The following is a 14,800-nucleotide window of genomic DNA, read 5'->3' as shown; positions in this document are numbered from 1 at the left end:
GGCAAATTAGGATATATATTTAAAAATACCTCATACTGGAATGTGTTTACCTAAATGCAATACACATACGAAGACAACCCAATACATCTCAGACACCTGTTTAACCCTTCTTGGATACTTAAAACAAGCATTTGATGAGAAACCCAACAAGTCTTTTGAATCATGTCCGATTCCTATTGGATACATATAAACTTGTATTAGAATACAAGACAACAAGTATTGGACACCTGTCCAATTCCTCTTGGATATCTGAATACAAGCCAACAGGTATTGGACACCTGTCCAACTCCTCTTGGATACCAGCATCCCTTCATCAAAATACAACCCAACAGGTAATGGACACCTTTCCATCTCTTGGATACCTACATTCTACCCAACAGGTATTGGACACTTGTCCAATTCTTATTGGGTTAATTAAATTCCCTCATCAGAATAACCCAACAGGTACAGGACACCTGTCCATCTCCTCTTGGATATCTACATTCCACTCAACAGGTAATGGACACTTGTGCAATTCTTCTTGGGTTTCTTGAATCCCTTCATCAGAATACAACCCAACAGGTGTTGGACACCTGTCCAACACCTCTTGAATACCTACATTCAACCCTACAGGTAAAGTACACTTGTCCAATTCTTCTTGGGTTAATGAAATCCTTTCATCACAATACAACCCAACAGGTATTGGACACCTGTCAAACTCCTCTTGAATACCTACATTCCACCCAACAGGTATTAGACTCTTGCCCAACTCCTCTTGGTTATCTGTATCCCTTCTCTTAGAATACAACCCAACAGGTAATGGACACTTGTCCAATTCTTCTTGGGTTTCTTGAATCCCTTCTTCAGAATACAACCCAACAGGTATTGGACAACTGTCCAACTCCTCTTGGATACCTACATTCCATTCAACAAGGAAATGACACTTGTCCAATTTTTCTTGGGTTACTTGAATCCCTTCATTAGAATAAAACCCAACAGGCATTTGACACCTGTCCACCTCCTCTTGGATACCTACATTCCACCCAACAGGTATTGGACACTTGTCCATTTCTTCTTGGGTTAATGAAATCCTTTCATCACAATACAACCCAACAGGTATTGGACACCTGTCCAACTCCTCTTGGATACCTACATTCCATCCAACAGGTATTGGACACTTGTCCAATTCTTCTTGGGTTAATGAAATCCTTACATCACAATACAACCCAAGAGGTATTGGACACCTGTCAAACTCCTCTTGGATACTTACATTCCACCCAACAGGTATTGGAAACTTGTCCAACTCCTCTTGGTTATCTGCATCCCTTCTCTTAGAATACAACCCAACAGGTAATGGACACTTGTCTAATTCTTCTTGGGTTACTTGAATCCCTTCTTCAGAATACAACCCAACAGGTATTGGACACCTGTCCAACTCCTCTTGGATACCTACATTCCATCCAACAAGGAAATGACACTTGTCCAATTTTTCTTGGGTTACTTGAATCCCTTCATCAGAATGCAACCCAACAGGCACTGGACACCTGTCCAACTCCTCTTGGATACCTACATTCCACCCAACAGGTATTGGACACTTGTCCAATTCTTCTTGGGTTAATTAATTCCTTTCATCACAATATAACCCAACAGGTATTGGACACCTGTCCAACTCCTCTTGGATACCTACTTTCCACCCAACAGGGTCATGGACACTTGTCCAATTCTTCTTGGGTTACTTGAATCCCTTCATAAGAATATAACCCAACAGGTATTGGACACTTGTCCAACTCCTCTTGGTTATCTGCATCCCTTCCTTAGAATACAACCCAACAGGTAATGGACACTTGTCCAATTCTTCTTGGGTTACTTGAATCCCTTCATCAGAATACAACCAACACTTCATATTGCAGTTTCGTTTCTTATTTTAAATTTCTAATTTAATTAAAAAAAATCAGTTAAATGGTTTGAACTTGGAGGAATTCTTAAAATTTAGTGACAACAATATTCTTCATAACATTACATCAAACACTGCATTTGTAAACATGGCACAAGCTCTGTTATTGTTTTTGTTTACTTTTTACTGGACTTGTTAGATTTGCTAACTTTGCACACATCACTGCACACTTACCGAAAACACTGGTGAATCGGTTTTTGCTTTCTACATTTTTATTATCACTTTTCTTGAATACAGTTTTAATATGTTCTATTGATATGCCACAGAATTTCCACTTTTTTTAAATACTAAGGATGAATTTTAGTTTGAGAAAATGCAAGAATGTACAGCAATCATACACACCCAAAATTCATTCTTTTATAATTTTATGAGAAATGAAGTTTCATAACACGCTTTAACAATGTCAGTCTGAAATGCTATTAAAGTTATGATATTATACTGACAATTTTGAAAAATATTAGCTTCAAATCTGTGCCAATGCCTCTTTAATGACAAAAGGTCCAAGTAGCCCTAAATAAATCAGATCCCTTAATTGTAAATATTTGCTATCAGTTGCTATGATTAAACGAATTCTCATCAACAGAAGAAAATCCATGAAATTGCTATATATTCTCTAGTGCCACATTGCTAAATAGATTCCACCCCTGAGTGCATATTTTCTATCAGTTGCTCTGATAAAATAAAAAAATCTCATTAACAGTACAGAAAATCCATAAAAAAGTTTATATACATGCATCTTTCTAAACCAAACATTCTTCAGGTTAATGAAAATTCTCTTCTGTCATATAAAAGAAATAATCTCAAACTGATTACATGCTACTGTAAAATAAATCATACAGCTTCCTGTACAATACAGATACAATGCATATATTCCCTGTAATAAAAGAAATGACTTGTGATATTCACCATTAACTCAAATTCAGCAAGTACAATTAATAAACTACTTTGTCTAAAAACTAAAAACTTATGCACTATGTCAAATCTTTTCTACAAATCTGCATCAAAATATTCAATCAAATATTCACTGTAATTAGAGCAGGGGAAGAGTCAAACATCACTGCGTGACAAAATTTCACAGGTAGGGCTTTAATCCTATATAATAAAAAATGTCAAAATGGTTTAATTTTTGTTTCTGGATTATGCTCCATACTTTCTTCCTCAGGGACTCCCATGGCTTATACTGTATGGTACCTTCATTGGCCCTGTTCTTTTCTATTGCCATATTGCAATCTTTTCTTCCTGGAGTGGTGTTTGTGTTCAGACATTCTCTGAAATATTCATGCACCTCCTTCAGTTTTGCCTCCATCCACTTTATTCATGCTGCAATTAAATCACCAGTACACATTTGTATTTGACTCTTGATTCAATTTCAAAGTGTTATCAGACAGTGGACGGGAACCAAATAGCAATAGGTCACCTAGGTGAGTCAGGTGATCTAAAAAACAGTAAACTTATGCAAAAATGAAGGGGACCAATTAGACTTATTTACATATTCTATTCAAGTGGAATAAAATGGAAATTTTCACTCAATAAATGTAATCAATCAAGATTTATATAATACAAAGTTTTAAATAAATGACATTTTCATCCCCATCCAAAGACAGATATAATTAAATAGGAGTATTCATAACATTTCAGATTTACAGGCAATTCAATTTATAATAAGCTCTTAAAAAAATCAACATCATTACCTTCCAGTGTGATATCTGTCAATTTTCTGCAAGCATTTTTCACAGTCAAGCCATACACTGTTAACAGCACAAGTTTGGAAATGTCCACAGGCTCAATGACCCCCGAGATCTGCCTATAATGTATTTTATGGACGTCTACTGTATGACCCAAGTGATTTGTCAGCCATTGTTGTTGTTGGGGTGATATGTCAAATACCTGAAAACACAAAAACAGTCTCATCAAGATTCTAGAAACTATTGTACATCCTATATTTTCAAGTAAAGAAATTTATCAAAGTCAAACAACTATTTGAATTCCAGAGCTATATGTTTATTATGTAGAATGAAGTGTATCAAGCTATAAATAAATATTCTAGTCTGTACTGGTCAGCCAAGTTGACTTTTAAATCAACAACAACAAAAAAAAAACAATTAATGTGTAGAATCCACAAAGAAACATTCTTGTCAAGTTCCTGTCCAGTTTGGTTCAATTTGCCCAATGGCTCACAATAGGATTGAAAAATTAAAGTTTACAGACAAGGTGGACCATGGTGTACATTAAATTTTATTCATTAGATTAAGTTTCTCAGTAATACAACTTAATAAATAGTGTATTTGATATTGTTATTTTATTTTGTTGCTTTACTATTGTTTGTCCTGTTTACGAAAATAAACACAGCAATAGGTCGCCAAACCATAATGCACATAACGCAACTAAATTTCTGAAAGTCTAGGAAAACAGCTGATAAAAATAAACGGCTTTTTGTTGATAAAAAATTTCGGTTCGGCAGAAATTCATTTGGCCCTGTGAAATGCATCAGACTGTCGGTCCGAATGTCCAGTGTTATTTTTTTTTTTCAAGAACACTGAGCAATTTAGTTGATTTTCAATGATTTCTACGGAAGTTGGCAGTTTTTTTTACCACAGTCAGATAAAGCAAAATGATGAACCAGATGGAAAAAGCTACATGCACAGTATTCTTCATACACAAGTCTAATAAAGTACATGTTATTAAAAATATTACATGCAAGCACTCTGAAATATGTCTTGTGTTTTGTTCTGTTTTAACTTCCATTTCTGGTAAATTTCATTTTTAAAAATAGTCTATGTACTCAAATTTTGCTATGAAGATGGCTACTGCTTTACATAAAAACTTGACAGAACATTAATAATGACCATAGAAAACAAAGTTTATTTAAAAAAAAAAATTTGTATGCAACCTCATGAATGTTTATTACCATTTTAAATTTTTACCATTTCTATTTTCAGACTTTTTAAATCCCCTCAGTCACAATTCTATGTCAAGTTCGGAAAAAAAGCCAAGGCTTCCAAGTAGACTAGGATACACTCATCCACATTTGTGCAATTTATTACATGAATGAATATCCTGAATATCTTTTCATAAAATTGGAAAATGTTCATTCCTTTCTTATCCCAAATAGATTTCTTGAATTGATAAGAAATGATCATTCAATACTGTAAAAATCTAACAGAAAGAATTTTTTGAGACTGAAAAAAAATGGTAAGAGAATGTAATTGATAGGGGTATTCTGTCATGTCATTGTTCATTTTAAAATTAATATTGTGAATTTTATGTGCAACACATTAAGTGCTCTTACCTTGGCATATCTCTACATCATTTGGTAATTGATCCACCTGTGCAATGGTAAAATAAGAAATTTGTCTCTATATTTTTAGATAAACCTTACTACATAACATGCAGAAGCCCTGTCATTATTTTTCTTTTAAGAAAAATATACCCCTACCTTAATAGGTAGGGGTATATTTTTTCTTCATTAAAAGAAAAGTAATAACTTCATCCATTCAAGTGCCTGTGATTGCATGATGGGAATATGTTAGGTATGTTGTGAAATGTAGAGAGGCTGTGTGCCAGATCTTCACTAATTATACAGCAATTATGATTTCCTTACATATCAGATGTGATTAACTTATATACAGTTATCTAGTTATTGTCAATTACGCCCATCTATCATCATCTCTGCTATCTTTACACTACATGAAACGATACCCAACAATTTATGGACAAACGATTGTCAAAATTTTTATTACCTTCTATATACCTCGTCAAAACATACAAAAGTTTATTATTATATAAAATTTAATAATTAACACTTCTGATTTATCAAAGATTATGTATACGATAGTTTTCTAAATGAAGCTCGCGCCATATCAAGTCGATGAAGACAGAGGAAATTCCAAATACATACAAGTATCATTTAAATTAATTGTTCCGATACTTATCCTACTGTTGTACACATTAACGTAAAAAATATTATATTTTAATCAATTTTACATTTAAATCAAATTTACCTAAGCAAGACATCTATCAATGGGTAAATAAATCGAAGAAACTTACTTTTGCTCTTGTTGAGTTGACCTCGAGCGCTTCTAAGTCGCCATATTTTTTGGTCAAAACAAAACGCCGCAAAGATCAAGACTAACGGAAGTTGATTTTCGGAACTCTCGGGGGTTACTTGTGTTAAATTTAGCGTTCCGAGTGTAAAACCAAGATCGAAATACGGTGAGTCCGTAGAAACAACTTTTTCAGACATTTTTTTGGACAAGTCATCGTGTCCAAGTTGTGTTGGGTACTAACCGGCAAATACCCAATTAAGGCATTTTAAGTAAATTTAGCGACACTTCTTATTGGGTATACCCAATTAGCAAAAAGTACCCAATAAGTACCAACTGTGTATAAAAAGAACCCAATAAATGCACTCTCGTAAACACGGACAGACGGACGGACGACGGACAACGGGTGATCAGAAAAGCTCACTTGAGCTTTCAGCTCAGGTGAGCTAAAAAGTCTTCAAAATCACAAGACCTTTCATTTGATATCAAGAAAAAGGGGTTGACCCCTCAAACTAGGGGATCAGAGGGGCCAAAAGCATGTTTCTCTATAGTTCTTTGATAATGTTATAAAAATCAAAAGAATAAAATCTAATTAGGTAAGTCTATATATTATTATCTTTTAGCAAAGATCATAGTCAAAATCATATCTCATCTTATCGAAAAATCGGACGGAAGACCTACTCATTGCTCGCAACGAGATCTCATCTAGTTATTATTATTTTTTTCTGTCCCAATTTTTGTGCAGATGATTTCTCAGAAATGCTTGGACGGATTTATTTGAGATTTTCAGGGATGATGTATCGTGATCTAAACCTGATACATTTTCTTTAATATTTGGAAATTCACTTCCGGTCGGAAGTTATCGCCTTTTAATCGAATTTTTGTGACCATTTTGTCTACACAAAAACTCAAGAATGACAAAAGTTAGAATGCTGAACTTTTCAGTGATGATAGATGACATGTTGTAGTTGTGCATCTCGGTTTTGAAATTTTCCGGAAGCGCCTAGTATGGAGGCTCGGTAGGGGTTGAAATTTAGGACACGAATCATGAGTGAATTTTCGAGATATTTTGTATCATATCTTTTAAACTGTAATTTACAACTACATATTATAATATTAATGTCATATATTACATAATTCGGGGCCATAAGGGGCCAGAATGCAAAATCTTTCAGGCTTTATATCTCAAAAGTTGGAAATATTTTGATAAGCACTACTGAACAAAAGATGTTCAAAATAATGTTCTGAACAATATGCAACCTTTTATTTTTTGCTAAACGTCCCCATTAAGGAGTTGAAGGGCCAGCCCCTAAATATTTCTTATGCAAATTTCTCAGAAACGAAAAAGAATTTCTGAATTCAGTTTAGTATTCAAAAGCTTAAATGCATAAGTGGTCCCAACCTACCCCTAAAAAGGAAGTGGGGGTCATGATTTGAACAAACTTGAATCTACACTATCTGAGGATGCTTCCGTACAAATATGACAAACCGTGGCTTTGCTGTTCTTGAGATTTTTAAAGATTTTTCCTATATATTCCTATGTAAAACTTTGATCGTTCATTGTGGCCCCACCCTACCCCCCGGGTCATGATTTGAACAAACTTGAATCTATACCACCTGAGAATGCTTCCACATAAATATGACCAATCATAGCTTTGCTGTTCTTGAGAAGAAGATTTTTGAAGATTTTTCCTATGTACACCTATGTTAAACATTGATCATCCATTCTGGCCCCACCCTACCCCTGGGGGTCATGATTTGAACAAACTTGAATCTACACCACCTGAGGATGCTTCCACATAAATATGACCAATCATAGCTTTGCTGTTCTTGAGAAGAAGATTTTTGAAGATTTTTCCTATATATTTCTATGTAAAACTTTGATCGTCCAATGTGGCCCCACCCTATCCCCAGGGGTCATGATCTGTACAAACTTGAATCTACACCACCTGAGGATGCTTCCAAATAAATATGACCAATCATAGATTTGCTGTTCTTGAGAAGAAGATTTTTGAAGATTTTTCCTATATATTCCTATGTAAAACTTTGATTGTCCATTGTGGCCCCACCCTATCCCCAGGGGTCATGATTTGAACAAACTTGAATCTACACTACCTGACAATAATTCCACATGAGTTTCATCTTTCCTGGCCCACTGGTTCTTGAGAAGAAGATTTTTCAATAATGCCATTAATTTTTTGCTATTTCGTAATTATCTCCCCTTGGAGGAGGGCACGGCCCTTCATTTGAACAAACTTGAAACCCCTTCACCCAAGGATACTTTGTGCCAAGTTTGATTGAAATTGGCCCAGTAGTTCTGGAGAAGAAGATGAAAATGTGAAAAGTTTACGACAACAACGACGCCGACGACGATGATGACAGACAACAGACAAATTTTGATCAGAAAAGCTCACTTGAGCCTTCGGCTCAGGTGAGCTAACAAAAAGTGTTCAAAATCATGAGAGCTTTAAAGTCATATGAAGAAAAAAGGGGCTGGCCCCTCAAAATAGGGGCTGAGATGCATTACTGAAGCAAAAATGTTTATCTCAACAATTTATAACTATGTATTATGATATTCACATCATATGATACATAATTAAGGGCCATAAGGGGCCAGAATGCAAAATCTTCCACGCTTTATATCTTAAAAGTTGGGAATATTTTGATAAGCACTACTGAACAAAAGATGTTCATAATAATGTTCTGAACAATATGCAACCTTTTATTTTTGCTTAATGTCCCCATTAAGGAGTTGAAGGGCCAGCCCCTTAATATTTCTTATGCAAATTTCTCCGAAAAGAAAAAGAATTTCTGAATAGTTGTTGAACAAAAAGTGTTCAAAATCATGAGAGCTTTAAAGTCGTATGAAGAAAAAAGGGGCTGGCCCCTCAAAATAGGGGCTGAGAGGAGCGGAAAGTCATTAATCAATAACCTTTTAATGATTAATATTTTGTAATGCATTACTCAAGTAAAAATGTTTATCTCAACAATTTACAACTATACATTATATGTTATATAATTACATAAGGGGCCAGAGTGCAAAATCTTTGACGCTTTATATCTCAAAAGGGGGAAATATTTTGAGAAGCAATACTGAATAAAAGATGTTCAAAATAATGTTCTGAACAATATGTGAACTTTCAATTTTTGCTAAATATCCCCATTTAGGAGTTGAAGGGCCAGCCCCTAAATGTTTCTTTTGCATATATCTAAGAAACGAAGAAGAATTTCTCAATAGTTGTTGAACAAAAAGTTTTTAAAATCACGAGAGGTTTAAGCTGATATAAAAAAGGGTGAAAAAAACGAAAATCTCTGTCCAATTCTTATCTCATCTGATCAAAAATCGGACGGAAGACCCACTGGTTGCTCGCAACGAGATCGCATCTAGTTATTATTTTTATTATTTTTCCGCCAAACGGTTTTTTGTTTCAAAAGTTATCGAAAAGATTTATGGTCCATAAGAATGTACTTCGTAAAAGATTTTTGCAGTTGACCCTGCATATATGAACTTTGACCTCTTAAGGAGTTACAACCCCTTTCGCAATAAAACCTTGTTATCGCTACTCCTTCAAAACCGTAAACCGTAGAGGTACGGAACCTTCACCAATGTCTTCGACTAATTGAGGAGACTCTTCAATCTTTTCATTGCAAAGTATTCGTCGACCCATTTTATGAGTTATTGCCCCTGAAAGTTTTTGATGTTTACAAATAATTAAAAATTTTCAAAACGATAAGTCGTAGAGACATGGGACCAACTGCATAAGATTCATTGACCTTTTGACCTTAAAATATATGCAAAGGTCAAAGGTCAAGGTCATTCAAAATGTGAGAAATTAAGCTCTTTTTATATCTCTTTTGTCTTTCAACATATACTAAATACCTTTGCATCATTAATATGTCCTCTTAAAACTATTTCAAAGATTTCATGCTTGTCCCCTGAAATTTACCCCTTTGAAAATTATTGCCCCTTTTACTGAAAACCTTGTTATCGTTACTCCTCAGAAACCTTAAACTGTAGAGACACAAAACCTTCACTAATGTCTTCAGGGTCTTTAGACACAACTTCAATCTATTCAGTGCGAAAGTATACAATGACCCCTTATATGAGTTATCGCCCTTTAATGTCTTTGCACTTGCTATTAAACCTTATAACTTTAAAACTAAAAGTCGTAGAAGTATGGGGTCAAGTGCAATGTGACCCTTGACCTTTGACCTTGAATATTTGTTCAAGGTCAAAGGTCAAGGTCATTTCAAAATTTTTAAATTTTTCATTTTTTCTATCTTTCAAGCCATTTATGGATTCTTTTTGTATAAAAATAAACTTTAGAGAGTAAAATCTGAAAAATATATGAAATTTAAAGAAGGTGGAAAGACCTCTAATTGTTCGAGAACAATTAATCTACTAGTTTATCATTAAAATGCTATTTTTGAAAAGGATAAGAATAAATCCTTAAAAATGACAGGTAATACAATAAATAGGCATATGTAAATATTGTTCTTTTTTTAACATGTCCGTGTAGAAATTATCCATAAAACTCATTATGGAAGGGGGGGGGGGGGGCGTTATTACATGTAGGGAGAGCACATATACAGTATCCTTGCTTTTATTTAATGGTTTGAAAAATCTCCGCTAGGTACTAGTAAAACATAAAATCTTCAATCTAGTTTTTCATATCTCCTATGCATATGCTTAGTTAGGCAGTGAACCTATTAACAATTATAGCGGACTTTTTTTCATACACCTTACGGAAGAAAACTGTTTGGCTTTTTACATCATTGTTTAACATAGAACATATTGCAGAAATATCATTTTCATTGAATAGTATCATTGGAAATTGTTTCCATTATCGACATCATTGACAATTATTGAGTATAATTATAACGTTTTACATCTTATCGTTTACATAACAATTACAAACAGACACAGATGAAAAAGTGGGGCATCTTCAATACCTGAATATCAACATTTCATATTTTCTGATGGGCTGGGCAGAGATTTACTCATTACAGAGACTATATCGGGTCTCATCTCAATATGGGTTCCATTACAGGACGGAAATTTAAGTCAATCTTTTCATAGCCATTTTTTTTCATCCGATTCAAATTAAATTAAACAATATATTTTCTGTGTCGTATTTTGATGTAGTAATTATTTACATATACACCAGTTTCTACAGTAATTTATAATTTAAAAAAAAACAGTACGTCTGATAAGATAATCAATTGACAATTCCACATGGATTTCCTGAGCATAGTACAAATGCAGAATATTCCTTTTTTTTTTTTTAAATTTAAATTTAGCTTTTGTTTTACAAACAAAATAATCTTTAAGAAGATATCTTACAAATAACACCAGATTGCTGACTGCTTGGTAAAATTCCGTCTTTGTTAAATTCATTGACACGTCAGTACAATATCGAAAGTAGGAAAATGCACGCTGCAGATGATATGCATTTCAATGATTTTAATTCTTAAATCTTCAATGAATCATTTTAAAGTAATTTCAAACCACTTAACGTTGATTAACCAGCACGGAGTTCCACGGAGCAAACGCATGGTGTCCCACCGTGTACACACCGCGTTATATACACTATCAGGCAACAAGCCTGATACAACAGGGCATTGTTAAAATGCATCGTGTAATAGGCCGATGGCCGAAATATGGAAGCCAATGGCTTGTATATGTGGTGGGCTGCAGGCCCCCATGTATGTGCGGCCAATGGCCTAGTGACAGTGTGAGGCCGATGGCCATGAGTGAGTTAGGCCGATGGCCTTGCATGCGTGTAAATGGCCGATGGCCTTGAGACAGTGAAAGGCCGATGGCCTGGAGTGAATGCGGCCGATGGCCTGTGTGCGTGTGTAAAAATGGAGCTAAAATGGATTTAAAATAAACAAATTTCTTTTGGGGTTAAATAACACACTTGACCAAGTGTGAAATGCCCAAACGAAGTTATTATAATGTTAATATAATAGCTGAGAGCCCCAAAAGGAATAACCTAACACCACCACTCTGATCTGATACCAAAAACATTAAAGATTCAAATGAACATAGATACACCAAAAGCAAAATCATCTTCTAGAAATAATTTTCACATAATACACTACATGTCAATAACCTTTAACTTCAAAATGCCACTTTAATATGTTGGGACATTCCTATTATATTCGTTTGTTAAATACACCACAGAACACAACAAATAAAAACAAATACTTAGTTTAAAGGCAGAGATTTAAAGCACCGCCTTCAAAAATGCCTGGTCTGTGTACCCCTGTCAATCAAGTGCATAAAGGTACATCATTGGATGCTAGAACTTGATTGGCATTTACTTACTAGTCCCTGTGTATACCCTGTAGACCTTGTTTGGCACTCGTGGTGACCTTCAAATTAACTTTTGATCCTTTGATATTTACCACACATGGTATAACAGTAGAGAAACTGTATTACTATGGAATTTTTAGCTTGATAATATATATTCATACACACCTTTAGTATTTGAAATAATTATGATATTCTTTATGATAAAATATATTAAAATTTGGTATAACTTTTTTTCAAAGCTCAACAAATAATTTGAATAATAATATTTTTTTAATGGGTGGGGATGCTTTGACACACATTCAATAACAAATTAATAAAAAAAAATATTGAAATTAAACTTTATTTATAAATTTTTATTTCTAATTTAAAATCATCTCCAAATCCCAACACAGGCAAAGTTTGACTTCTTGGGTACTCTACTGTGTATTAAATCACTTCCTGTGTATAGGGATTAGGAGACAAATGACCACAGGTAGACTGCTAGCCCTCAAGGCATTCACACCTGCACAAAATAAGCCCCTCCCTCAGTTGGATTTTACCACCCGGTAAAAAATCTCTGCCTTTAACAACTTCAATCTTCATAGGATTACTGAATTCTTACAACATTTAAATTGAAGACATCAACTAAAATGCTAACAGTAACAGAGTATTGTCAACATGAGGTGAGCATAAGATGTTAGAAATTACATGCTACTCTAATTAAACTACATACACAGAACTGTTCATCATTTAACATACAGCTATTACTTCATCGAAAAAACTAACAGAATATTTTCAACATGATGTGAACATAAATTGTTAAAAATTAAATGCTAACTTCTCTTTAACTACATATACAAAACTTTCCATTATTAAACAAACTGCTAGCCCTTCTTAGAAAGTTTATGACAACACATCGCCTTTTGGGCACGTGACAAAGTTTGATCATCAGAGCGGATGTATCTGGTATAACAGTCCAAACTCCATCTACCTAAAGTTTTGATCAGGTGGTCTTCCAATTGGCCACTGGCAGCAGAGGTAGCAGCTCCTATTCTGAATGAGTGAATTTCTCGTCATCCAAACCAAGTGATTTGAGTATCTGCTTTAATTTAGTAATGAAGAGATGTCTTGATAATGGATTTCCACTTTCATCCAAGAATAAGGCTGAAGACATGACACAATTGCACCACTTTCGTCGAAGGTTTAAGTATTTTAACATGCACTGAACTGGACATACAGCTTGACCTGATTGAAATAAACGGATCTGAATTCCTTTACGAAACGGGTCTGTTTTAGATCGTTTGAGCATGAGGGTATAAGCCTTGAAATCTGGATCCATGACTACATCTTCCACACAAAATAAATTGTCTTGCTTAAGATTGTTCACTGGAAATTCCCCGTATCGAAGAAATGCAAAGAATGCTAAAGAGCAAGCAGCTTGCAACATGGTATCTAGGAAATAACCGAACATACCCCGCTGTAAGATGTTTTGAATTTGTATCAGAACACTGTATGTAATGGGTCTCCTTTTCTCTTTAGATCCCTGTTGCTTTTGAATTCCTCTCATCACTGTTTGCAACCTTGCACATGTTTCAATTGAAGATGATAGAGGATTAGAAATACCAGCTTTCAAGTAATGGAATCTCACGGCTGCAAGATATAATTTGATGGTACTGTAAGTTAGTTTTAGGGAATTGCAGCAGTGTGTAACAAAGTAAATTAGGGTTTGCTCTGAGATCTCTGGTGGATGATAATTAGGTGCTTCTATACCCATCGATGATAGAAATTGGCAAAATACTGTACATCCTGTTCTGTAAGAGGTCCTAGTATTGTCACTTAGTGATGATTCACAAAAGTTCCTAGACTCTTTCTCTAGTACAGGATTAATTCTTGTAAGGATGGAACTGGTACTGGCATTGCTGCTGCTGCTGGAGCTACTACTCAGAATCTTGTCATCTGGAAACGAGAAAGAGAATCAGCAATAATGTTTATCTTTCCTGGGACATGATCACACAATATAAGGAAATTATTATTAGCTGATATCCAAGTAAGTTTTCTTAATATTTTCATAACCATAGGGGATTTCGATCTGCGTTTTTTGATTATCTGTACGGTGGCCAGATTATCACACCAAAATTTAATTCTCATCCCTGACCATTTGTGCCCCCATATCACAGCAGCAACAACAATGGGGTACAATTCCAACAAGGCCATAGATAACGTGTCGTCACCTAAGTCTTGAATTTCTTGAGGCCATTTTCCTTGAAACCATTCCCCATCATAGTATCCTCCATAACCAATGGTAGAAGAAGCATCTGTATGCAAGGATATGTCTGAGGCACAAGTCACATTTTCCTCCAAGAAGAGTGTCCATTCCACTGCTTTAAAAATTTTTCCCACATAGACAAGTCCATTCTGCATTCCTTAGTTAAATTTACATGATGATGTAATTTAGTAACTGAATGGGCCAATGTTAAAAGATACGAAATAAATGATCCCTGCTGGAATAATTCGTGCTGCGAAATT

The 14,800-nt window shown here is 34.8% G+C and overlaps 1 protein-coding gene, 1 long non-coding RNA gene and 1 pseudogene across 2 annotated transcripts in view; all 3 read right to left on the bottom strand.

Annotated features, from left to right (window-relative positions):
- LOC133191008 (protein bicaudal C homolog 1-like) overlaps positions 1-14,800 on the bottom strand; it is a 524,664-nt gene that overhangs the window by 207,805 nt on the left and 302,059 nt on the right. The window lies entirely within an intron of this gene.
- On the bottom strand, positions 2,015-6,075 carry LOC133190986 (uncharacterized). Its single transcript, XR_009721646.1, has 4 exons — positions 5,981-6,075; positions 5,223-5,259; positions 3,625-3,820; positions 2,015-3,253 (listed from the first exon to the last, which is right to left on the bottom strand). It is a non-coding gene; the product is annotated as an uncharacterized LOC133190986 (long non-coding RNA).
- LOC133190605 (uncharacterized) lies at positions 13,159-14,695 on the bottom strand (annotated as a pseudogene).

The sequence above is a fragment of the Saccostrea echinata genome, unplaced genomic scaffold (genome assembly GCF_033153115.1).
Source record: "Saccostrea echinata isolate AGI-Se365-2 ecotype Australia unplaced genomic scaffold, CSIRO_AGI_Sech_v1 ptg000022l, whole genome shotgun sequence".
Lineage (NCBI taxonomy): Eukaryota > Metazoa > Mollusca > Bivalvia > Ostreida > Ostreidae > Saccostrea > Saccostrea echinata.
This window is presented reverse-complemented; position numbering and strand designations above follow the sequence as displayed.